We start from the raw sequence: 27,975 nt of genomic DNA on the forward strand, positions 1-27,975 counted from the left end.
AATTTTAACTACAAGTGACTATCTTATTTTTAATTAATATATGGAGTGGCATTTCATCGTGTCACTATCCCAAGAGCCGCCCCAAATGAAAAGTAAAAATGATGATGACGCACGGTACTATAACACTACTATAGTATTCACAAAATATTAACTTATCATTAATAACTTTAAAAAGTAGTTAAAAATTTGGTTATATACATTACACAGCTTGAAGGTAGGCTAAACTGTTATCAACATAACATGGACCAGCCAGAACTTCGAAAATTACAGGAAAATGTTACAGTATTAATTAAATTAATACGAATGCTGTCAATTGGTTAATTACTGCCTAATGCGATCGACGCTGGTAAAAACATATTCCAATAAAACCAAGCCAATCTATCATTTCAATAAATTACTATTCAATTTGGATAGAGATAGGGGACATAAAAATCGTCATTATTTTCTTGGTCCGCCTCTGTGGTGTAGTGGTTAGCGTGATTAGCTGCCACCCCCGGAGGCCCGGGTTCGATTCCCGGCTCTGCCACGAAATTTGAAAAGTGGTACGAGGGCTGGAACGGGGTCCACTCAGCCTCGGGAGGTCAACTGAGTAGAGGTGGGTTCGATTCCCACCTCAGCCATCCTGGAAGTGGTTTTCCGTGGTTTCCCACTTCTCCTCCAGGCGAATGCCGGGATGGTACCTAACTTAAGGCCACGGCCGCTTCCTTCCCTCTTCCTTGCCTATCCCTTCCAATCTTCCCATCCCCCACCAAGGCCCCTGTTCAGCATAGCAGGTGAGGCCGCCTGGGCGAGGTACTGGTCATACTCCCCAGTTGTATCCCCCGACCAAGAGTCTGAAGCTCCAGGACACTGCCCTTGAGGCGGTAGAGGTGGGATCCCTCGCTAAGTCCGAGGGAAAAACCGAACCTGGAGGGTAAACAGATGATGATGATGATGATTATTTTCTTGAATATTTAATTTCTTGCGTACAGTGCTGATATTCCAGCACAACCTACAGCCTTTTTCCAAACTTTAGCGAGACCGGTACCCTTGGATAAGAGCTGGGATCTTGTCCGCAAGGCAGATTGCTGCCGAATACAGTACACAGTGAGAAGCAACGCTAGGATGTGAAGTAGTTCACTGAGAGTCCTGTGTTGGCTCGTTTACAGTGGTCAGTATTATTGGAGTTAACGGATATACATGAAAACGAAATTGTATTGGATTCAGCAATCTGCATCGAAGATCAAGATCACGAGTCTTAAGAGAACTTCCAAGAAGTTTAGCTACAAATCTTGTCTGCATTAAAGATCGCTCACACTAGTCAACAAAACAGCAAAGTAGAAACATATGATCTGCAAACCACCTCCATACCAGTCCACCAAACATGCAAACCTTCTTCAGTATACTTCAGAACATATATTCCAACGTGAGCTCTGCAGTACTACTCATCAACAGCTGCCTCTGTGGATCAGCGGAACAGTGTCGGCCTCCGAATTCCAAGATAGCGGGTTCAAACCCGGCAGATGTAGTCAGATTTTTGAAGGGCGCAGAAAAGTCCATTCGACACTCCATGTCGTACGATGTCGGCATATAAAAGATCTCTGGTGACCCATTTGGTGTCTACACAACAAAATTCGTTAAAATCTTCAGCCACAGACGCACAAGAGAGATCCGGTTTACTTCTTCTGCCATCTAGTATGTCTAGAGTAAAACGGAACGTCGAAATTGACGATCAGACAGTCAGACAGCGTCAAATGGAAATATCTGTACACGGCAGCTGAGGCCATATGTTTATTATTATTATTATTATTACTCATCAATGACGGACAATGTTTTGAAGAAATATCGCATCTTATCCAGTTTCTCCCTCAGTGCACCAACGGTTGCTTGAAGTTCAAGTTACCGAGCTCGATAGCTGCAGTCGCTTAAGTGCGGCCAGTATCCAGTATTCGGGAGATAGTAGGTTCGAACCCCACTGTCGGCAGCCCTGAAAATGGTTTTCCGTGGTTTCCCATTTTCACATCAGGCAAATGCTGGGGCTGTACCTTAATTAAGACCACGGCCGCTTCCTTCCCACTCCTAACCCTTCCCTGTCCCATCGTCGCCATAAGACCTATCTGTGTCGGTGCGACGTAAAGCAACTAGAGAAAAATGAAGTTCAAGTTTCTTGCGTACTTCTAATAAACTTTCGAAGACTTCATTCTTGTTAGAATGATTTTTATTTGAAGAAACCCAAAAGCGGAGGAATCGTCTATAGCATTCCACCACGTTCGTTGTGATCACTTTGGTTTTCTCATCAACGTTGACCACCACTTCGAATCACAGGCAACATTTGATGACAATGCTTCAGGGTAAACACTACTCTCTCTACGCGTGTCAACCTCGAGGTACTATCACCCCGTCAACACAGTATATAAAACTGAGAGAACTTTTCCACTTGGTGAAACAATCTGCCTATTCATCCCGTTCACCATCATACTATTGTCTACTGTCCATCTCACAACATTGTCGAGGTCTTTCTGCAGCCACTCTCAATCCTGTAACTTTTCTACTAGTCTATACGGTATAACATCGCCCGCAGAAAGTCTTAAGTATGATTCAAGTTCTTTAATCATATCAAAAACATAAAGGGTATCACTATAAGTACATAGGCGTAAATATAAAGGAATATCTTCATTCGGGTAATCATATTAACACAGTTAGAGATGACGGTTAGAGATCTCTTCATATGGTATATAATAATTTCGTGTGGCTATTTCAAACCGAGTGCAGCCCTTGTAAGGCAGACCCTCCGATGAGGATGGACGGCATTTGCCATGTGTAGGGAACTGCGTGTTATTGTGGTCGAGGATAGTGTTATGTGTGGTGTGTGAGTTGCAGGGATGTTGGGAACAGCACAAGCACCCAGCCCCCGGGCCAATGGAATTAACCAATGAAGGTTAAAATCGCCGACCCGGCCGGGAATCGAACCCGCGACCCTCTGAACCGAAGGCCAGTAGGCTGGCCATTCAACCAACGAGTCGGACTCTTCATATGGTGATGACGGTGTTTACGGTTTGCAGTAAGGATGTAAAGAAGAGGTCGTGTAAGTCTCTGGTAAGACCCCAATTATCGTATGATTACTTTTATTTTGTCATTATCATTATTGTTTATCCAAGTATAAAGTCTATTTTACACATGGTATATCAGAGCCATAGATAACTAAACTAGATAAATACATAAAATAACAACTACAAAACTGGAACGATTTGTAAATAAAATGGAGAAATTTAGCAAACGCATTATAACAGCAAGTTTTATAAATAAAGCATTGTATTTCACACATAGGTAAGTGAGTTACTAATTCATACAATTTTTTTTTTTTAATGGGACAGTCAAGTAACATATGATAAACAGTTTGTGGCATTTCAGAAGTACAAACAACTATAGAGCTTCTGGATATTGATTCTAAACCTCTCAGAATATGACCCAAATTTTCCATGTCCTAACATAAATGGTGTTAAAGAATGTACATGTGTTAATCCACTTTTCAGTCTATCCTGAATCTTCGGTAAGAAAAGAATACTTGTAAGCTATCCCTTGAGCTAGTTATCCATAGATTATCCCATATATTCTCCGTATATGTTTTCAATTTTTCCTTGACAAATGACTTAGGTCACTTGTCATATATTAACAGAGTCGGGGGTGGTTGCAGTTTCCTTGGCAAGATCATCAGTTCTCTCGTTCCCTTCTGTGTCTTTGTGACTTCGTACCCATTCCATGCAGATATGTTTGTTGTAGTCTAATGCAGGTGATATTATATTAACAGCAACCGAATGTAAATTGCACTTGTCTTTAACTGCATTCAAAGCAGTCTGAAAATCGCCCAATATACGTGCATTACAACTGTGACTCTTAATCCATTCAATTACCAGTTGTTTAGCACAGAGTTCTGCTTGAAATACTGAATATCCTGAAAGCAATCTGAGTTGTTCAGCATCAATCTCGATGTTGTTCTTAAAACCACAAAAGCACCCCCCACAAACCAATGGTCACTATCCTTGCAAATCTGGGAGGCATCTGTATACATATTAAATATGGTATGGTTCTAGTGCGTAATACCCAAATCAAGATTACTTGATAGGATAAATAGGAAAAAGCAAACAAAAGAAAACAGCACGACGTATTTCGGGAGATTTCCAACAAAAGAGTAGCGTTATGAAAGTGTTGCAAACGTTTGAGCTGGGAAGACTTGCGAGTAGTGAGACGAGCTGCTCGACTGAGCGGTATGTTCCGAGCTGTCAGTGGAAACATGACGTGGAATGACATTATGAATCAAATAGGCTTGAGCGGATCCTTTAAAGGTAGGAAATGCCATAATATGAAGATTAAGTTGGAATTCAAGGCGACAAATTAGGGCAAATATTCATTTATATGTAGAGCCTCCGTGGCTCAAACGGCAGCGCGTCGACCTCTCACCGCTGGATACCGTGGTTCATATCTCGGTCACTTCATGTGAGATTTGTGCTGGACAAAGCGGAAGCGGGACAGGTTTTTCTCCGGGAACTCCAGTTTTCCCTGTAATCTTTCATTCCAGCAACACTATCCATTATCATTTCGTAGCATTTATCAGTCATTAATAAATCACTTTGGGAGCGGCCACCCCATCGTACTAATAGTGTATATATAATTCATTCATTACACCCCTGACCCGGTCAAGGACTGGAAAACAGGTTGTAGGTTTTCATTTCCATTTTCATTCATTTATATGAAGAGGCATTAGGGTTGGGGTAATTTGTGAAGGCCGGGCTGAGTGGCTCAAACGGTTGGCAGGTTCGATCCTGGCTCAGTCCGGTGGTATTTCAAGGTGCTCAAATACGTCAGCCTCAAGTCGGTAGACATACCGGCACATAAAATAACTCTTGTGGAACAATATTTAGGCACCTCGGCGTCTCCGAAAACCATCGAAGTAGTTAGTGGGACATTACTTTTTTTTTACAATTTATTTTACTTCCCACCGACACAGACAGGTTTTATGGTGACGATGGGATAAGAAAGGCCTAGGAGTGAGAAGGAAGCGGCCGAGGCCTTAATAAAGATACAGCCCCAGTATTTGCCTGGTGTATAATTTGGAAACCAGGAAAAATACCTTCAGGGCTGCCGACAGTGGGGTTCGAACCTACTATCTGCCGGATGCAAGCTCACTTCTCTGAAATCAATTGATAGGGCGACAGCCCTATATTAAGATCAGTGTTGATTGATTGATTGATTGATTGATTGATCGATTGATTGATTGATTGATTGATTGATTGATTGATTGATTGATTGATTGATTGATTGATTGATTGATTGATTGATTGATTGATTGATTGATTGATTGATTGATTGATTGATTGATTGATTGATTGATTGATTGATTGATGCTGTTAATACCACGGAGTCTTAAGTCATTTTCCTGTGGCACTGTCAACGAAAGATGATGTCAAAAGGTCGGTAATGTCCATTTTTGTTTTGTATCAAAAGTATATTGAACACCATTTTTGGAGCTATTTGAGATAGAAATCAAGTGTTCTAGCCAAAAGAAATGAATTTTACGAATATAGAAAGTTTAGCCAATTGAAAATTATTTTCTCACGGAGCAGAATTTTCATTGAAAATTTCTATCCATTTCCTCCATACTGGGAACGCTGCATTCATATTCACTCAGTACGTAGTTTAAGAATCATACTTACAGATGGCACTGCAATTACATAGTTCATCATTCTAACTCAACACCTGTTTATTATCTGTTCTGTAAAATAGTGGTATTGTTTGCTGTGATTGGTCGTTATTCTATCTGTATGGGAGGAAAACTAACATCTTTCTGGCTAAAGAGTGGAGGGGGACATCAGAAAGGGTCACGGTAATTCATCGGTAAGACTATATTGAACATTGGCCTCCTGTTAATCCACAAGCTGTCAACTATGACAGCCAGCCGAAGGAAATCAGTGTGTTAGGATGGTTATCTGAAGGACAAATGATGGAATTATCTAATCATTTGTTGAGGATTATTTTGTCTTGTTAACAAGTATATCACTGAGTGTAAAACATGCAAGTAGACTGTTGATAATCTTGTCATCAGATGACACGCCGATAAACTAGTTTAACAAATCTTGTCACCTGCGACTTATACATCAACAAACACAAAGGAATATAAAATATACTAGTTCACAGCCCTCATTAAAATAAACAACCCTGAATAACTGTATTTATCTTTCACACCCTTAGGCGATACCATGTTCATGCTTCTTGGATACGGAGACACTGTTCGAATGGAACTGACAGTACAGTAATCAGAAGCTCCGGATTTGTATGCGGTAACAATCCTTTATGGTCAGATCCGAACGTGTTGTAGTCTGCAAGACGACCATGTCGGGGGAGTTGCATGAACAGCAGGGGTTCAAAAATACGGTATTCGTAAGATGTACACTAACAAAGCAAATGCCATGAGATAGCGGAGCACTGATGCGCAGGTGTGTTGTCTGCGCACCACACACCCCCTGTGCCAGCGGCAGTTGTACAGGAGACCTTGTGACCAGTGGTTGTGCATGTGACAGGTCTAACATGGAACGTCGTCGTGAGCTGACACCGTTCGAATGGGGTATGGTGGTCGGTGCCCGACGGATGGGAAGTGCGATTTCGGAAGTGGTGCGGGAATTCGGTTTCACACGATCAACCGTGTCCAAGGTGTATAGTGAATGGTTGAATGCGGGTGTCACCGTCCACAACAGACAAACGACGGGCCATCCAGCCACCCTCGATGACCGTGACCGGCGACATCTGAGACGGATTGTCAATAGTGACAGACGGGCAACCGTGCAACAAATCACTGCTCAATTCAACACAGGCCGTGCTAGACACGTCTCCCAGTGGACAATCCGTAGGAATATGGGAGCCGGCGCCGCACACGGGTGCCACTGTTAACCCAACGTCATCGGGCACAACGACGCGCATTTGTCGCCAGTCACAAGGGATGTACACTGGAACAATGGCGTAACGTGATATGGTCGGACGAATCACGATTTCAACTGCACCATGCCGATGGGAGGCATCGTGTATGGCGCAGACCACATGGAGCGATAGATCCCGCCTGCCTCGAAGGTGTGGCCCAGGTCGCTGGTGTCTCTGTTATGGTCTGGGGTGCATTTTCCTGGTAAGGAATGGGCTCCCCATTTGTTCTGGAAGAGACTTTGAATGTTACGCGGTATGTTGTGCTGCTCGGAGACCATCTCCACCCATTTTTGGCCTTCCAGCGCCCAGACGGTTCTGCGGTGTTTCAAGTTGATAACGCGGCGCCACATCGTTCCCACGTCACCCGAGAATGGTTCCAGGAACATGCAGCGGAGGTCCAGCGACTGCCATGGCCACCCAGGAGCCCCGATATCAACCCTATCGAGCATATCTGGGATGTCCTGGAAAGCAGGCTCCGTGCCATGGATCCTGCACCCACGAACTGACCAGCATTGGCGGCCGCTCTTCAAACGATTTGGTGTCAGCTGCGTGCAGAGGACTACCAGGGACTTGTCGACTCACTTCCACGGCGTCACACTGCAGTTCACAGGGCTAGAGGAGGTCCTACACGCTATTAGGTGACTATCCCGTGACATTTGCTAAGTCAGTGTATAGCTACACATTATAGTAAGCCATTAATTTCCCAATATCTTCATTACTGCTTTCAAAGTAGTTCAGCTCTTTCAGTTCCATATTTCTCATACTACATTTCTTAGACTTAGGTTAGAGACAAGAAGATTTCATAAAAATATTTATTTTCAATGTTCGAAAATTGCCGCGGTTAGTAGCTTGTATGATAGAGCACTGCTCTTCTGAGCTCGTATTCCATATTTGAAGGTGGTCAAATACGCTAGCCTAGAGTTAACAGATTCACTGGCACGAAAAAAAACCGGCTCGACGTCCCCGAAAACCATAAAAGTAGTTATTTGGACATAAAACAAATAATATTAAAATAACATGATTAAAATACGTACAATAAACCTCTCTCTTTCAGTTCAGTTTCTCTTTTAAGCAGCTGTGTGATACGAGAGGTAGCCGGATCGATCCTGGAAGCCAAACAACAAGGCCGAGGATACCGTAACGCTGACCACGTAGCACTCTAATTTCTTAAAGTCACCTGGCTGGGCAGCAGTCTTCTTGGGCTTGCATGTGCCATGAGTTTTATTTCCATATTACTTACAGCTTTTCAAAAACATGGAGACAAGGAAAGTCTTGAAGAACATTTTTTGTTCTCGTTACACATAATTACTCTTCTTCTTATTATTGTTATTATTCTCGGTCCTTTTCCCAATTTATCGAGGTCGGGACCATGTATAGATTTGTATGTGTTTTACCGCGGAATATCCCTTCTGACGCCAACCTCATGTTAAAGGATATGTTCGCTATTGCATGCTTCTGTGGTGAACTCTTCTTAGATGAAGACAGACGAACACACAAGACGTAGTTGCCGAGCCGGAGGAATTTACTTTTTATCCTTTCTCTTTGGTATTTGTTTTACGTCACACGAATAGACAGATCTAATGGCGACGAAGGGATAAGAAATGGCTTGGATTGGGAAGGGAGCGATCGAAGCTTTAATTGGGAACATGCATCATTTTCAAAAATATTTTTTTTGAAAAGTACACCAATGAAATAGTACGTAAACGTATTACATTGTGGTATGTTGCCTTGTTTTCTACCATTAAAAAAATATTTAATAGTGCCTTTCCGCAAGGCGAGTGAAACGGCCTCTGACGTAAGCGGCGCGCTGTGACGTCACGATCCAGTACCGCATGGAGCTCTACCAGCCGTTGTGCATCAGCCGTTGCTAAAAGCCGATTGTTTATTATTCATGATCGCGAATAACTTCAAAATGACAGAAGAAAGGTTCAAAACAGCACAATCAGACAATCTATCATGTGTAAATGTCATCATTCTTGAAAAATAGTGACTTTTGTGGCTGCAGAAATTCGCGGATAACAAGCAAGTTTGTAAGTGGCGTCTTTTATATACGTGCAATGTACTGTAACCCATAGTATTAGGATAACAACGAACCTGGATAGATATCACATCACTTCCAACATTTCCTTCTAGACTGATTCCCCTATTAAAGAATAACATTACATTTTCGGGCTTTCAGCATTAGTAAAGTAAGAAATCGGATTTCAGCACTATCATAAACATATAGGTAGCATTATAGTACTAGTCCGCTTCTGTGGTGTAGTGGTTAATGTGTGCCACTCCCGGAGGCCCGGTTTCGATTCCCGGCTCTGCCTGAAAGTTGAAAACAAATAGTACGAGGGCTGGAACGGGGTCTTCTCAGCCTCGGGAGGTCAACTGAGTAGAAGGGTTTCGAATCCTACCTCAGCCATCCTCGAAGTGGTTTTTCGTATTTTCCTACTTCTCCTCCAGGCACCTAAGGCCACGGCCGTTTCCTTCCCTCTTCCTTGTCTATCCCTTCCGATCCTCCCATCCTCCAACAAGGCCCCTGTTGAGAATAACAGGTGAGGCCGCCTTGGCGAGGTAATGACCCTCCTCACCAGTTTCATCACCATACTCAGAGTCTCACGTTCCAGAACATTGCCCTTGAAGTGGTAGAGGTGAAATCCCTCGCTGAGTCCGAGAGAAAACCAACTCTGAAGGATAAACTGATTAAGAAAGAAAGAAAGAAGGAAAGAAAGAAAGATCATAGTACTATAGGGCTATAATCTATCATTCCCAAAAAATATACATTTATGGTTGGGACAACTGGCCTACCCACTTCCGGGGCCCATGAAAGAGAATTAAATATCTTTGTGGAGGGAATAAGTTAAACATGATAAAGATAAATACGACTTCATCTAGTTTTCACAAGTCGGGCTGAGTGGTTCAGACTGTTGAGGTGCTGGCCTTCTGACCCCAACTTGGCAGGTTCGATCCTGGTTCAGTCCGGTGGTAGTTGAAGGTGCTCAAATACGTCAGCCTCGTGTCGGTAGATTTACTGGCACGTAAAATAACTCCTGCAGGACTAAATTCCTGCACATCGGCGTCTCCGAAAATCGTAGAAGTAGTTAGCGGGGCGTGAAGCCAGTAACATTAATTACATTTGGCTTTTAACAAGCTGAGCATATCAGGAAAGAAAAGTGTCCTGGTGACATTTTAGTCGCTCAATACAGGAATGTCTTTGGGTGCTGTGACTTTTTTTTATTTTTTTATTTTTTGCTGTTTGCTTTACGTCACACCGTCACATATAGGTCTTATGGCGATGATGAGACTGGAAAGGCCTAGGAATGGGAACAAAGCGGCCGTGATCTTAGGTACAGCCTCAGCATTTGCCTGGTGTGAAAATGGGAAACCACGGAAAACCATCTTCAGGGCTGCCGGCAGTAGGGTTCAAAACCCACTATCTCCCGGATGCGAGCTCACAGCTGCGCGCTCCTAACCGCACGGCCAACTCGCGCGGTATTTTTACCCTTCGGTTTATTGACTTGGCTTGTATAACCTAAAACTTAGGCTAAGTTGGATAATATTTTAAACACCTACATCACTATTTTCACCTGTGTGCAATTATGTTATTTATTTCATTAATATTATGATAATTATGATAATTATTATAATTGAGCATTGTTAACTTATAAGACCCCAACAGACAAGCATTGGTTTTGTGTAGAGTTATACATTTGTTAAATTCACGTTGTTTCCTTTCATGATGTACACGCCTATTCTTTGTTACATTATAGAGTATTTAGATATAGCCTAAATTTCTTTACCAATTAAGCTCTTCAATAAAGACATACATAACTGTTCCATGCCAAGATATATTGGTAGAATTAGAGCTGTCAAAATGGTTCATAACCCCTTTGATTTATTATCTTGACATGGTTAGGTTTGGAGAATACTTTAATAAGCAGCATTATTTAATGCACTGTTTATTACTTTCATATTCCAAGATGTAATTGAAGCATTTAAATAAAGCATCATACATTAAAATTTAAAGTTTTACCACTAGAACAGCTGACATGGAAAAGTGATTTGAAAATTCAAACAAATTCATCTTACGTTAAAATCTTCCAAAAAATAAACTGTAGACTTTTCCGATATATCACCAGCATTTCTCCAGCTCGCCAAAATCCTTCACTCCCTAGTTTTAGCGTCTTTGGAACGTTTATAAACAATTTGTTTCGTATGGTATGCGATGTGCTATTGCACATCGGAACTCTACACCATTTATAAGTTTTCTGCCTCACTGTCTGCGCAGGATTCATTTTAAGTCTAAAATATACCACTCAGATTATTATCCAATGTATAGACCTCGAATTTAACCATACTAGACACTAACGTAAAGTAGAAATACGCGAAGTGTATCCTGCTTCTCACAGTACACTATGTGTTATTTCGTCTGCTAATTCAGTCAACCTGTACGATGACGTCAGGCCAATGAGATCGCGTACTTGCGTGACGTGACATTTTCGTAGATTTTTATCATGTTTGGAGTTATTATTTGTACATTCTGATCACATTTTTGAATTCTGCATGCAATTTTGAATCAGATTAGCATATTTTTAATTAAAACCCCGGATCATGCATGTTCCCTATTAACGTAAGCATCCAGTACTTGCTTCATGTGTAAATGGGTAACCACGGAAAATCATCTTCAGCGCTGCTGACGCTAGGTTTCGAACCAGTCATCTCCCGAAATGTGAGCTAGCAAGAGGAATTAACCATACTAAAATTAAAATCCCCGGCTCTGAAGGGATTCGAACACGGTATCCTCTGAACCGTAGGCCAGTACGCTGATCATTCATCTGAGGAGCCGGAAAACACTTTAAAACTTATCTTTTATAACAATTCAACAATAGCTTCAAACACAAAGTCTGGATGACATTGGAGATGATTCAGCACAGCCAACCTACGGATTGCTTCAATATGTATGTAATAAAAAATCCTTAAGTGAAGATCATGACATTAATGGAGTAGTCTTTAAACCAAACTATAATGCAGGATTGAGGACACTGAAGATAACTGAGATTTCTATCTACCCTATTATTTCAAACAAATTTGTACCTTAGTAATCACCTTTATGCGACTATTTGCGTAAAGACGGATATTTCCTTAATAGGAACTGATGTAAGACGTAAATATATATGAGAGAAATTCCACATTTCAAATACCGTAATATATATATATTTACCTATTAAAATACAATTGGACTATATTATGATATGTTTCATTCCTTCTTTTGAGATATCCTCGGCCACTTATTGGATAAATATCACTCCAAGACACAAAAGATGTACATCAAGTTAAAATAACGTAACACAGTTTGATGTTCACTCCAATCACAAATATTTTGCAATGTTGATGGAGTATCGTGGCCTATAATCTTTTGAAACAAAGTATTGATGATTCAGCTACTGTAAATTATAAAACTTCGTTAACATTGCCCCATATGGGCCCTTTTGACTGTTCACTACTATCAAGACTTGATATTTTTCAGTAGCGAAAATGTGGAACTTCTCTCAAATATATTTAGCACTGTAAATACAGGATTCTAATCGTGAGGTTTATTTCATGCATTGATGTAAGACCTGCTCATGATTCTTCACCTTCTGATGTGTCCGAACACAAGCAATCAAGAAGCATCTCTACCATTAATTTGTATTTTATTGAATATCCTTTAGAGTTAATAAAATTTACCCTTCACTGAATTAATCTTACGCTTACAGCCATATCAATGCATGAAGGATTTATGAAATGAAGCATCAAATCCCAATGACTACAATTTCCCTGACATCCTATGGCTATCATTACGATATCAACAGTCACGTAATGCAAACTATGTTCGCTTGCTGGGCATAGCAAGGATCGTTCAACAGTCAATAAATAAAACTGTATACCAAGCAGAACAATATTATTATATTGCATTTTCAATGCACTCTCTCGGCATACATACAAAGCGATTCCTTCTCAATATGGTAAGACAAAATTAACCAGATTTATTGACAATCAAAACACAAATTTTCTCAGCAAACTCAACATCCACCATGCATGAAAGGAAGATAAAAATAGAATTAAATTATAATAGCAAAGCTAAGTCATCTCTGTACACGATATGAAGGCGTTTGAAAGAGTGAAAGGTGAAGACTTCTACTGCGTGCAACCTCGGGACCAAGGACATAGAGTGGTAACCTCCTTCCCCATAAATTAACTTGGTGCTCATGTTTTGTGTAGGCTGAATGAACCCCAGGGCCATGTGTTCTCGAGAAGTGGAAATGAAAATCCACAGCCTGGTCATTCGACCGGTTCAAGAAGTGAATGAAGGACGCCCCTATCTAGCGGCAAGAATGGGAATTGTGCCGGCTGCCGAAACCTGTCGCACTCCTCCGGGGCAATGATTAATGACTGACAGATGAAATGAACTCATATTGGAGAGTGTTGCTGGAATGAAAGATGACAGGGAAAACCAAAGTACCCGAAGAAAAACCTGTCCCGCCTCCGCTTTGTCCAGCACAAATCTTCATGGTGTGACTGGGAGTTGAACCATGGAACCCAAAGGCGAGGGGCAGGCGCGCTGCCGCCTGAGCCGCGGAGGCTTAAAGAAGGTAGATAAAGTAACCTGCTTTATTGCCAACCCTAGCTCAAGCTTTTCGGTAAACCCAAAATCCACCAATGCACGAATGTAAGATAAAAGAATGAAAGGTGAAGACTTTTACTGCCTGCAACCTCAGGACAAAGAAGAGAGAGTGGCAACTTCTTTACCCCACGAATTAGCCTGGTGCTCATGTTTCGTGTAGGCTCAACGAACCTCAGAGCCATGTGCTCTCGAGAACTGGATATATTGCTTCTAAATATTTCGACTTCCTCCCGGGGAATAAAATTTGGAGCGGACTGTTTGCAATTAAACTTTGTGGATCATCAATTAAGGCGGACTGTTTGCAATTAAACTTTGTGGATCATCAATTAAGACATTGAGAACATCGCTGTAAGCCTGCCGTTGTTACATAGGCTGCCTACGGCATGGTATAACGAATAGACCACATATTTTTACTCAGTGATATGGCAGAATGCAAACTAGTCCGACTCGCTGGCTGACTGGTCAGCGTACTGGCCTTCGGTTCACAGGGTCCCGCATTCGATTCCCAGCCGGGGTAGGATGCAAACTAATTTGATTATTATCTTGCGCTTTCGTAATGCAATGGGAGTAACATCAATTCTAGGGGTTTCATTGGCCGTATACCTCTGGTGCACTACCGTTGTGTAGGCGACATAACGGTTGTGGAGGCTAGAGTGTGCTTGTTATTCACTTCAGTAAGTTCGCATTCTAACCTATAACTGCCTACATTTCTGGCTCTAATATATAGTGACTGTGAGCAGGTGTCCGCCAGTTTCCTCTGTTGTGCCAGTACAATATAACCAGTATACCCGTGCGAAACTTGCGCACATTCAACCTTTCCCTGCCCCTCAAAAAATGATTTAATCTGTTGTTGGCTTTTTGAAATGAAATATTTAGCGAAGTGTGCACAAAAAATAGTAAAGAGGGTTCATTAATGTGGGCGTATTTACAATACGTATTTGCACACAATATCTGAGGTAAGAATGCAATCATCTTGAAGTTTTTGTTTGGTATTTTCGGTAATTGATATAAAACTAATGACTCATGAAAAGGTCGCATAGAGTTTCCCATTTAGCAAGTATAATCCATCTGTTTAAAGTGTTTATCCCTCAAGTTTATTGATAGTCATTGCAAAGGCAACTTTTAGTGGTAACTGTCCTCTTTAGAAAGGCATGGTTGGGTTGGATGGAGTGAAGTTATTTTGTGGTATAACAACGGTTTTTCAAGAGCCAATTAATCAAGTAGTTAAAATATACTTGTGTTGAGGTGCATGAGGACATTTGTTAGCCCATTAGTTAAGTCCGGCTTAGAATCTGAATTTCTGATCAACAGGACAATAGTGTTTTACTTCAAAATGAATTTATGTTTTGGCAAGCCTGGTGGGTTTAAATGGCCAACGTGTATTAACATAAACTGAGTATGGTATGTCTTAAGTCAGTAAAAATTACTATTCACTGATATGTTATTTATCGCTGTAGGTTTTAAATTAGTTGAGAAGAAGGGATGTTGATATCGGAAATAATATAAACTAAACTTAGGCTGACAACCTAGATGTTAGGTCGCTTTAAACAACAAGCAAACTAAACTTATGTTAATGTACGTGGAATTTAATGCCAATTCAAATATATCATGTAAATATTTATAGGTATAATAAATATATTAATATATTGAAAAGTAACACACTGTATATATCATCTCGTAATACTGTAACTTACTCTATGTACAAAGAATATATCGACGTTGCGTCTCAAAATACAGCTATGTAACAATGTTAACGTGAGATATACTGACCTTCAGCACATGTGTCACTTAGTACGAAAATTCGTTGATATAGTTCACGCAACAATGAACCTTATATGACAGATCATTTCTTGTCAGAGTTCTAAGCTGAAATATTATCACATAGAGGTTCTTCTAGGCGCAACCACGATATACATGCTTCAAACTAATGGCCTCCTGGTGAAGTTCCTTGGCGCCATCTTGGAAGTCTTTAAATGTCAATATATATACGTGCAATCTTATGTACACCTACAGAGTAATTTCTTGGTAGATGTCATTTCGAGCAATTGAGAAAGAATGACAAATCATAAGTGTTTCTAGCAAGATTGAGAACTCCTTTACTCACCCGTACGACAGTGCTGAACATTGTATTGATTTTTTTCTTTTTTTCTTTTAACTTAAAATTTAACTAACAGTGTGTTTTAATATAAACTGAGCACGCTATGTCAGAAGTCGGTACCGTTTCGTACCTACTATTACCTTAATCACCGCTGTAGGCTTTTGTATTAGTTGAGAAAAAGGGATGCCGACATTGGATTTAATATTTTGTTACTTCCTTTACGTCGCACCGATACAGATAGGTTTTATGACGACGATGGGATAGGAAAGGGCTAGGACTGGGAAGGAAACGGCCTTGGCCTTAATTAAGGTACAGCCTCAGCATTTTCCTGGTGGGAAAATGGGAAACCACGGAAAACCATCTTCGGGGCTGCCGACAGTGCGGTTCGAACCCACTATCTCCCGGATGCAAGCTCACAGCTTCGCGCCCCTAACCGCATGGCCATCTCGCCCGGTACCATGATATTAATAGCACGCATGTTTACATATTGATAATCTATATTTCATTCTAAAATTTCACCTTCCATAATAAATGACACAGAAGTATTAAACACATAATATTTTGATATATTCTTGTACGGTACGTGTTAGTAAAATACGTTTGTAGGGCGTGAAATTCTGTTCACATTGTGAAAATATCAGTTTTTGTATAAAGTGGTTCATATAATTTCAAAATAAAACTATAGGTATATTTCTACATCATCGGGTGACAGCTCCGAGCCGTCCAACTATTTTCAAGCAATTAATCATAACACTGTATAGTTGATTTTACGATAGAATGACTATCAAAATTATATAGGCTATAAGATATATTAATATGCCGTCCGGCTCCATGGCTAAATGGTTAGCGTGCTGGTCTTTGGTCACATGTGTCCCGAGTTCGATTCCCGGCAGGGTCGGGAATTTTAACCATCACTGGTAAATTTCGCTGGCACGGTGGCTGGGTGTATGTGTTGTCTTCATCATCATTTCATCCTATCACCACGCGAAGGTCGCCTATGGGCGTCAAATCGAAAGATCTGCATCTGGTGAGCCGAACATTCCTCGGACACTTCCGGCACTAAAAGCCATACGCCATTTCATTTTTATTAATATGCCATTCACTTCTTCTTCTTATTCATTATGGGTTATGGCTTCTATAGGTCCACGGGTAGCTTTGTCATGGTCTGAGTTTTCCTCTTCTCCTCCCAGAACCTTTTCATCCCCTCTCTCGTTATCTCCCGTTCTTCAGCCGAGATTTTCAGTATCCTCTTCTCTTGTCTCCCCCATTTGTGGTTCTCTATCCTGTTCCTGTATCTTTCTCTGTCATTGAGCTCTGGCATATTGGTTGACATTCACTGTTTCATTCCAACGCAAGCAGTTCCTTGGTAAAATGTGATAAATTCGAAGGACTGTACGGGCTCCAACCCTACAACCCAGTGTTAAATGCATGACAGAGTCGGGAATCGATTCTAGGCCTGCCGCGTGGGATACAATGGCACTATTTCTTGGACTACACAAGCAGATGTGAGTCAGAAAGTGCGGCTTCAAAGCTGAATGGTTAGTACACTGGCCTTTGGTCGGAAAGTCCCCGGGGTCGTTTCCCGGCCGAGACGGAGATTTTAATTTTCTTAAGTTAATTCCTACGGCTCGGGGATGGGTGTTTGAGCCGTCCTCAGGACGACAATTCATCTTAGGTAGAGAGGAGTACGAGAGGATCCTATTCGATTCTCGTAAGGCCAACACTGCAGCTCGAAAGAAACTCTCTTCCGGATTTGTAGAAATGGGTCATATTGTTATGGCAGAAATGTACACGTCTCGATATGAGGAAGAAATCAATCCCAGTTTAGTTCACCGTTACGACCCGGAACGCCAGACATCCCACTCCAGAGTGAACATATTTCTGTTTCTAGCATATCGAATAATAGTTTCGTTGTTATGACATTTTAAGGGCACTTTGAAGAGGTTTAATAACAAGGCCGTTTCTCATTCCTCATCAAAAACCGGTAACGCCCATAGCTCGATAACGGGGCTCTCTGGTCGTTAGTGGAGTATATCTCAGTGAGGTATCTTTGTTGTATTTAAATTGTGATAGCACATGGGGAAGTATTTACGGCGCCCAACAACACTGGACCTAAAAGGGATGTGCTCTTCGTCCCACAAGAATACGGTCCCAACTATCTCCATTTACATCTGAATGGATTATGCATAGTACTTTGGAACAACTGAAGAATATTTCCTTAGTTTCAGTTTCATTTCATCGTTCAGACATTTTTCTAAAAGTTATACGTATACAGAATCCTCAACCCAAACGTTGGTTGGACTTTGAACAACTCCACCATATTCAGTCACAGAAGAAGCATATTAGGGAAATAACAGTTTCCTCGCCGAGCCAGAAGTTACTATTACATATCAGTCAGCCAAGCGCATTGAAATGCATGCACCAACCGGCCCTATGGGCGACAACTTCACACCATTCATAACAAGTACTGGTTCATTTCATAACCAATGGTGTTACTAGCATCGCTCACACCTCATTCATTTTTATACCTCTACCAGAAGGCGGCCCCACAGTATACGAGTGGCGAGCTTCCCTCTTACTCGAAGTCCTTGGGTTCGATTCCTGGTCAGGTCACGGATTTGTACCTTATTCTGAGGGATGTATCGAGGAATATTCAGCCTATTTCAGAACAATTTAGGAGCTATATGACAACCTAGAAAGCCAAGAACAACTAGTGAGCGTTATCACGCTGACCATACTTTTCCTCGCAATTTGCAGGACTTTCAGTTGACGAGCAGTCGCCCACCAGAACTGCAGAGCCGCGGAGTTTATTTTTTCGTGTTTTATAATCTACCAGAAGACATAGTACACTTACATATTATATTTAATCAGAAATGGATCAGAAATGTTTAAAAATACAAGCAGAGAAAGTCTTGTGCTAACGCGGTTCGATTTACGTAGCTGCGAGCTTGAATTCGGGATATAGTGGGACCGAACCCCTCTGTTGTTAGGCCTGAACGTGTTTTCCCATTTTCACACTAGATATAAACTATGGACGTGCCTTTGTTAAAGCCACGGTCGCTTCCCATTCCAAACCTTGGTCTATCCCATCGTCACCTCAAGACCTCTCTGAGTCAATTCTCCGTACAACAAATAGAAGAAATATGAAATAACTAGGCATTCTCTACCATTTCCCAGAAATCTCCGATGTTATTTCACATCGCATTATCTTTCTCTGATGCTGTTGTAAAAAGAAAATATTCAAGTTGGCACAACTGTTTATATCCAGATATTTAGGACGATAAATCTGTCAGACGGCGCTTAGCTGTCTTCAGCTTCCTTCACAGCGTATTCTAAATGTATATTTCCGCTCGGAATATCTAGTTTCACTCTTCTCTTCCCGTGTTCTTACGCGTTCCACGAAATGCGAAAACCTCATCCACATTCTCCACAGTAACCCAACTAACTTTTCAAATATTTATCCCAACTCTCTTTAACAGTATGAATAAGACGCCAGCTTGACGTATCAGGTGAAGGTGTAACCCAAAACAATGTAAATAAACTATCCAAATTATAACTGAATCGGTTATTTGAAAAAGGGCACAAAGTCAAATTTTCTCCAGATGCATGTTTTAATGGTGAAAACATGTCCTAGCAGGGAATGTAGGGGGGGGGGGGGGTCCCCATACTACGAAAAATGTTAAATTAAACAATTTCTTGGCCGTGCGCGTAAAGGCGCGCGGCTGTGAGCTTGCATCCGGGAGATCGTGGGTTCGAGCCCCACTGTCGGCAGCCCTGAAAATGGTTTTCCGTGGTTTCCCATTTTCACACCAGGAAAATGCTGGGGCTGTACCTTAATTAAGGCCACGGCCGCTTCCTTCCAACTCCTAGGCCTTTCCCATCCCATCGTCGCCATAAGACCTATCTGTGTCGGTGCGACGTAAAGCAAGTAGAAAAGAAAAAATTAAACAATTTCCTCAACTGTGTCGAAAGATGAAGGGATAAATGGACCGCAAAAGGTTTCAAATGGTTACTTTTAGATAGCTCTTTCAAACTAAGAAAAATTTCGAAAAAAAAAACCAGTTTAAATCGCTTGTTTCTTTACTTGTTTTCTTTTCGATTCCAATCCTACACAAATTAACTTATTTACATAATTCTTTCTGTAATGTGTTCTTGGTTCAATACCCTCAGGCATTTTTTGATTTTTGAACAAAGTTCCCACTAGCTTAACTGAAACTCTGCATTCACTCGCATTAATCCTCGTAGTGGTAGAAAAACTCAAACTGCTAATCTAATCGAGCGGATAACGATGATTAAGAAAAGAATTGTAATTTTTAGAAATAAATAATATATTTTCACACTTAATTACATTTACCTAAAATTCGTAGCTCATATCCCTAGGATATTTTCAACATTGAACAGCTTGGCTGAGAGGCTAGAACTGTGGATATTTTCATATTCTTGTAGTTGAAATGTAGACGTGTTAATCCACGTAAAAGCATCAGTGTTATCTACTAATTCTTATGGAAGAAATATGGTTAGAAAGCACAAAATATCAGTATGCCATGTATTTCAATATAGCTGCAGCACCTGGAGTTCTAACAGTGTCTAAGTGCATGCCCAGTCTCCCAGAAATATCTTGTTTTGTTTTCTGTAAGCCAACAGGACTTCGTACTGCTTTACCGACAGCACTCTACCCTCAAGCCTATAATGGAAAACTTCCCATTAATATTAAAAAGATCAAGAAAAGAACATAAGGAAATGAATACAGTATATTTGTGATGAACATGTCAGTTTCTACCATGACATTATCAACAATTCGCCAACTATTAAGCAGGAACTACTGCAAGAAGAAGCATACTGATCTGCTTACTGAGAAGCTATTAAAAGTTCTCGTTTTTATTCATAATGTACAGCTAGTGCTTATAATTTATTATAATGGTTATAACGTTGAATCGAAAAGAAGTAGGTAGTATAACATCGTATAAGGTGTAATGAACAGTATTACTGATTTTGTTTATCAAAACTATTTATCGGAATTGTTTGCGATCTCTTCGTAATTCTATGATTTTTAAATACTACACGGTGATTGAATAGAGACTCTGTAATGATAAAATATAAGTAAAAACAAAATGAAAAATGTGTGTTGAATTTATAAGAAAATTAAATTCATTTGAAAAAGGGCATTCTCCAGAAAAGAGATTTATGTTCCCCTTTGGGAATGGGATGTGAAATCCGTATTATGGGAATAAAGGACCCTTTACTAGTTAGATGCATTGCCAGAATGCAGCTTTGATAGCTTCACTCATTCAAATTCAGCTTTTGCCTCTCCTGTAAAATGCACTTTTGTGGACATGTGCCCTTTTCTAAATGACCGATTCAATTGTGACCGCATACTGCAAATATAGTACTTGTTATACTATACTATATTGGAAGTGTACGGACAAAATTATGAAACCTGCAATCCAATATCTCGGCACTTGAAAATAATTGAAATGAGTATGGCATGTACATTAGTATTTCCAGGACTAACATTTTGTCAAGAGGGTAGAAACCTATGAGAAGTGAATGTCTGGTTGGGAATACGAAACTGGAACTGGTAGATCATTTCAAGTATTTAGGATGTGTGTTCTTCCAGGATGGTAGGGTAGTGAGTGAGATTGAATCAAGGTGCAGAAAAACTAATGAAGTGAGCTCGCAGTTGTGATCAACAATATTTCGTAAGAAAGAAGTCAGCTCCCATACGAAACTATATTAACATCAGTTTCATTCTGTAAGCTTATGTAAATTTACTGTAAGCACCTCCGCAATCTTCTATTTGTAACTAGTTACGCGGCTCGTTTAGTTCTATACCTCTTATGTTTAAATCATTAGAAACTGAGTCCAACCATCGTCCTGGAAACAGGTGAGGCCGTCTAGGCTAGGTACTGGTCCTTCTCCTCAGTTGTATCTTGGATTAAATGTCTCACGCTCTAGGACACTGCACTGGAGGTAGGGGTGGTACCCCTCGCTGAATCCGAGGTAAAAAACCAGCCCTGAACGAAGACCGGATTAAGAAACAAAGAAGGGATTATCAGCTGCATCGAAAAAAACAATATGTTTTGTATCATATGATTTTTTCGTATGAGAAAAAACAGATTTTTGCAATGTATTATCTGCGGTTCTCGTAGCCACGGGCTCGATTCCCAGTACTGCCGCAGATTTAAGGATGGTAGGACTGCTGGTATATGGTTAGAATGGTACATGCAGCTCATCTCTATTTGGGGGGGTTCCGAAAATAGCTGCACCACCTCGAGACGAGGACATGGGTTCACTTTTATTTATTTATTTATTTATTTATTTATTTATTTATTTATTTATTTATTGTGCTTCGGACAGGTACAAACCTAATGATGTGAAACACATATGCATATACTATTACATTAGATAAAAACAAATATTAAATTAAAATTATAATATCTCTTATGAAAGTTCTTGTTAAATAAAGTCATAAATGAAATACACTTTTATTCAGTAACGTAATATTACAAATATTCCGTTACATATGCACATATTATAACAAGGTATTTAAAATATTACAATTAAAATGATTTAGGCCTACGAACTGCTTTGAAGCTGCATTAGTACTGTAATTATACATGATGGTAGTGATGTTATCGAAGATAATGATGATGAGGTAGATGTGTAAGTAGAAACTAGAAAGATAACTAAAGTTATGAGCTTAACAATAGGAGTCAGCAAAGTGGGATTTTAACTTAGAACAGAAAACAATTAAGTTATTTGTTTACACTGTTTTACTATGGATGTGTATCTAGTTGCAAATATATCTAGTCTGTACTCATTGCTATATTTATTAAATATTTTCATTGAGTTTAACACTGGTGAATTACTATGTTGTTGTGTTCTTGATCTAGAGCAGTAGAAAGTAATATGTTTCGGGCGTGTAGATGGATTAGGGACAGACAAGTTGAACAGAGAGAGCAAGTTAGAGCTACCAATAAGATTGTTAAATAATTTGTAGACAAATAGAAGAACTGCAATTACTCGTCTTTTTGCTAAGGACTTATAGCCAAGTTGTTTCAGTAAGTCATCATACGAATCAAATTTAGGGTAATGATTAGTTATTTTGTACGTAAGGTATCTAAGAAATTTGTTTTGCACCATTTCAACTTTGTTTTCATATAGCTTAAAGGTGGGATTTCAAATGGTCGACACATATTCTAGCCGACTTCTTACAAACGAGTTGTATAACAACTTTCTTGCCTCGGGATTTGTGAAGTCACGTGTGCATCTCTTAATAAATCCTAATATTCCGTAAGTATCTGCAACTACTTCGTTTATGTGTAGAGAGAACGTCAATTTAGCGTCAAAATGCACGCCAAGATCCTTGATAAAATTCACTGATGACAGATTAGTATTTGAAATATTATACGAGTGACTAATTTTATTTTTATTCCGGAAAATTTATTCCATTGCAGTACCATTAATTATGTTTTGTTTATCGTATTTTTTATAACAAAACCTCTTCTAGGGCTTTGCCCAATTACCTGGGGTCGAAAATCTTTCTATACGCGAAGCCTGCCTTGAGGAACGTATTCACCATTACGTGCCTCTTTGGTGGATGGCAATGTAGTAGTGTAGTACATTATGACTGTGGAAATAAACCTAACGCGGCCCTCTGAACCGAAGATCACTACACTGGTAATTAAGTCAAGCAGCCGACCATTCAACGACGTAATATGCTCAAATATATATAGTGTAGTAAAAAATCAACTCGATCCCATACTGGTTTCCAACTCGCCGTTTTCTCCACTGATAAGGATATTACTAAGGAACTGGAACGCCAGACTCGTGATAATGGGCCAAAATCTTACACTCATAAGAATACAAAGGATGGAGAAAGAACTTCCCATTATGTGAAACTGTCGTAGCTTGGTAACAATGTGGTCCTGCATTATATCCCCTGTATCTTAACAAAAGCCTTGTTTTCGAATAGCCATTCTTCGTATTTTAATTTGCCGGGGGGATTTCTCATTTGTACGACGTCTCTGTACATTTCCAGCACAGCTGCATGGAGGGACTAAATTTACCTCCGGTTATTCGAGTATTAGGGTACGTTTACCGCTGTCCGTCAGAAAAAATACTGGCCTTCCGGATGCAGGGAACAGATCTTATTTCATAATAATAATAATAATAATAATAATAATAATAATAATAATAATAATAATAATAATAATAATAATAATAATAATAATAATAATATAGTTTATTGCCATTAGACAACATATAGTTGCAATAGCCAAAGTCAAATAAAATAAGTTACTATTTAAAAAACATAAATACATGAAAATTTCATTAAACAGATAAATATATATGTACACTGTAAAGTAAAACGAATGCATATCATGACAGTTTGGGCTGTTTGTTTATTGGAAATGTATTTGGAAATGGCGGAAGTGTTGAATGAGATGAAAGGAAAATTAAGGACGACACAAATACCCAGTCTCAGGCCAGGGATATTAATCATTGACAATTAAAAACCCCTGACCTGACCGGGAATCTAACCCGGGGCCGCCTGGTGACAGGCGGACACGTTGCCCCCTACACCGCGAGGCCGGAGTGACAATAGCATTACTTTTTCTTCAAATTCAGATGGTGAGTAAAAACTGTTTAATAATTTTGAGATATGTTTTGAAGTTACATAAGGGTATATTCTTCCATTGGATAGGTACCTTACTGAATAATTTAATCCCTTTATATTTATAATTTTCATGTGTCTTTTTCAGTCCTGCGTGTGGTAAATCTAAGTCATTCCTTCTCCGTGTATTGTATGAGTGTACATTTCTACGAGATGTCAGATCATCGAGATTTTCTTTAATATTAAGGGCGCAATGAAATATGTATAGAGATGGGAGAGTCACAACACCAAGCTCTTGAAACATAGCCCTGCGAAACTCCCTACTGGCCTTACCTTTTAGGCCTATAGGCCCTATATATATCTTATTGACTCCTTTTGCCACTTAAACACAACTTGTGCGCCCATAGAATTTCCCCATAACATAGTACCGTATGATAAATGTGAATGAAAGAAAGCATAGTATGAACACAACATTTGATTACTACTAACTGACCCTTTCAGCCTTCGAAGTAAAAACCTCTCTAGACAGTCTTTTAAACAACGTTTGTGTGCGAGAATACCAGGTTAACTCATAATCCAAAAGTATTCCCAATAATTTGACAGAACTGTGTTCCTTCTCATGTAAAGTTGATTTAATTATGTGAAATAAATAATTTATCTCTTGTTACTATTTAAAATAGTTTACTAGCCTGCAAACAATTGGATGATTTCTGTAGCATGTATTTGCAAATAGCGGAAGTGTTGAATGAGATGAAAGGAAAATTAAGGACGACACAAATACCTAGTCCCCAGGCCAGGGATATTAATCATTTACAATTAAGAACCTCTGACCTGACCGGGAATCTAACCCGGGGCTGCCTGGTGACAGACGGACGCGTTGTCCCCTACACCGCGAGGCCGGAGTGACAATAGCATTACTTTTTCTTTTAATTCCATCTTCCACATTTGTTGAATCCTTACTACTTGTTATGAAAGTGATAGTGATATCATGATATCATTTGCTATGTAAACCCAGCAGGAATTATTGAACAAACAACGTCCCTTTACTACTCTCCTTTATATTTTAAGGTGTTCCCATCATATACATGCCACAATAATATATAGGATGATAAATCGAGTATAGTATAGTCATGCTAACATATCAGTCTTCCCTACCCTTCCATAAGAAATCAACTCATTACCGCCGTTAATACATTAATTTTAATTTCAATATTTGTATTTCATTCCTATTACTTAATCGAAATAATAGTTCATGAAATTATTTATATCACATATACCTAAGTAATTACCAATATTTTATTTGTGTTACTGCCCCAGTAGTCTTTACCTGTATTCCATACAGTTTATTTGTATATTCTTCATGCTGTATCTGTCATAAGGTCAACCTTTCAGCAGTTATGATGAATGGAAGATATTCTGCACTTCATAAGATTCGTTTCTTCCTTTTAATCTATTGAATTAATCAAGTTATTATTGATGACCGAGTGATCAGTGTCTTGGTCCTGCAACCTACAAACTCCAGGCTCGATTCACGTCTAGGTCGTGGGATCACTCTAACACCATCTTCCACCACACTAAGTCGTAACTTTCCACACACACACCAGACACCGTCCACCTTCATCGGAGAGTCCACATTTCAAGGGCTGGATCCTGCTGTAATAGCCCCAAATAATAATAATAATAATAATAATAATAATAATAATAATAATAATAATAATAATAATAATAATAATAATAATAATAATAATAAACCCTGGCCTCTTCCTAAATGTTGTAGTCGGCACTAAGAGGAGATTTTACACTGTTTTACGTCAGTATGCCGTTCCTGACCCCAGTCCTATGTGGAGATGTGGAGGGATGCATTCACTATTTTGTAGAGTTAATATGAACCTAAAATAAAGTGTGGAAAACCATAATGTATATAATGCTTAGACAAAAGGAAGTCATGAATAACGACCGAGAGGATTCGTCATGCAGACTACGTTTCACCTTGTAATCTCGAGACCTTCGGGCTGAGCAGCAGTCGCTTGGTATGCCAAGGCCCACCAGAGCTTTAGCGCCGTGGCGTTTGTGGTTTGTTGTTGCCTAAACAAAGCTTCAGGCAAGGAATGGAGTGGGTGTAAGAACATGAGCCAATATTTTCAAGCAGCATTTGTCCCAATTAGGCCTTTCAGTATTTAAACTTAAAAAGTAATTATTTAATAGTTACGAACAGATCTCGGATTTTTTAAGCGCTAATGGGTTAGAATGCACACTTACTGAAGCGAGTAACAAGTATCCTCTACCTGCAGAACGGTTATGTAATGAGATTTGCATAAACGTTAGGGGTTTGGTACATCCGATTCCCTTGACATTTGTGTTACCCTTGCTATATTGTAGAATAGCGGGTAGGTCGTCACTTCCAAATAACCAAATTAGTTTGCATTCTAATCTATTACTGCCTAAAATCGGGGGTCTAGTTATGAATATCGTAACTACGTTCCAATTCAAATGAAGGGTTCCTGTCTTTCATATTTTAATTGTATTTTATTTCCTTGGTGCGTGTTTCACGGTGGTACAGAGAAGGACTAGGACTGGAGAAGTAGCTTCCTGCCCCCAGCGTGGAAATCCATCTTTAGCATTACCGACAGTGGGATTCGAAATCACTATCTTCTGAATACAAGCCGACAGCTACGAAAACATTACCAATAAGCCATTTTTGTTAGTGGTTCAACGTCGCACTAACACATTGAAGGTTTTCGGCGACGTAATGATCGGAAAGGGCTAGGACTGGGAAGGTAGCAGCAGTGGCAGTACCAAGTAGCCAAATCGCTCAGTAAAACTAAGGATTTTTATTTTCGAATTTCGAATGGAATGATTCAAGCGCACATATTGAAACTATGTAAGTCAGTGTGTCGAAATGAGATGATTAGTGGTGAGATCCAAAAGGTCATTTGATGATAATTTTGATGACGGTACAGGTGGTCAACCGTTTTACTAATTTATCACACATTTTTGTACTTATGACATATTATTAATGGTAAAAAAAGAATGGGACAATCTGGTCCTGAGGGAAACGTATTATTATTATTATTAATAATATTCCGATATAGCAACATAATTTCGCAATGAAGTGAAATGTTGGCACTGGCAAATTTGCGCAGAGATTCTTCTCACTATTAGATGAGCCACAACTACAATTCTATGCATTTCAATAAATGATCCTAGTAAACTATGAGCAATATATTACAAAGTGTAGAGGCTTCCTTTTCCTTCCCTAGAATATAAGAAACCATTTCGATACAGACCGAATATTTCCGACTCGTAATAATCATGACATGTGATGTGGGGAGATGAGAATTGTAGGAGCAGTGGTCAAGACACGGTAAGCCCTTGTGAACACTGGCGGCACATTGCACTTCAACGCGCTGATTACAATCAGTATCCAGGTTGACGCCATCCCACACAAGTCGTTCTGTCACAAGTATGACCGATAGAGTGCAGTGCTTTGGAACAGATTAGTCGGACTTCGTGGCCAACAAGGTTATCCGTTTAAACCAGTGGATCAATCAATGTCCGGGCAGTAACCTCCCGATACACCTCACTGTGCGACCCTGTGATTTATTGAGGAGAAAATACCTACACGAAAGATATGGTGATAGTAAACATGTTGCCATACCA

The 27,975-nt window shown here is 39.8% G+C and overlaps 1 protein-coding gene across 2 annotated transcripts in view; it reads right to left on the bottom strand.

Annotated features, from left to right (window-relative positions):
* Positions 1–27,975, bottom strand: part of LOC136876422 (extracellular serine/threonine protein CG31145) — a 1,065,947-nt gene that overhangs the window by 445,428 nt on the left and 592,544 nt on the right. The window lies entirely within an intron of this gene.

Source organism: Anabrus simplex, chromosome 6 (genome assembly GCF_040414725.1).
Source record: "Anabrus simplex isolate iqAnaSimp1 chromosome 6, ASM4041472v1, whole genome shotgun sequence".
Taxonomy (NCBI): domain Eukaryota; kingdom Metazoa; phylum Arthropoda; class Insecta; order Orthoptera; family Tettigoniidae; genus Anabrus; species Anabrus simplex.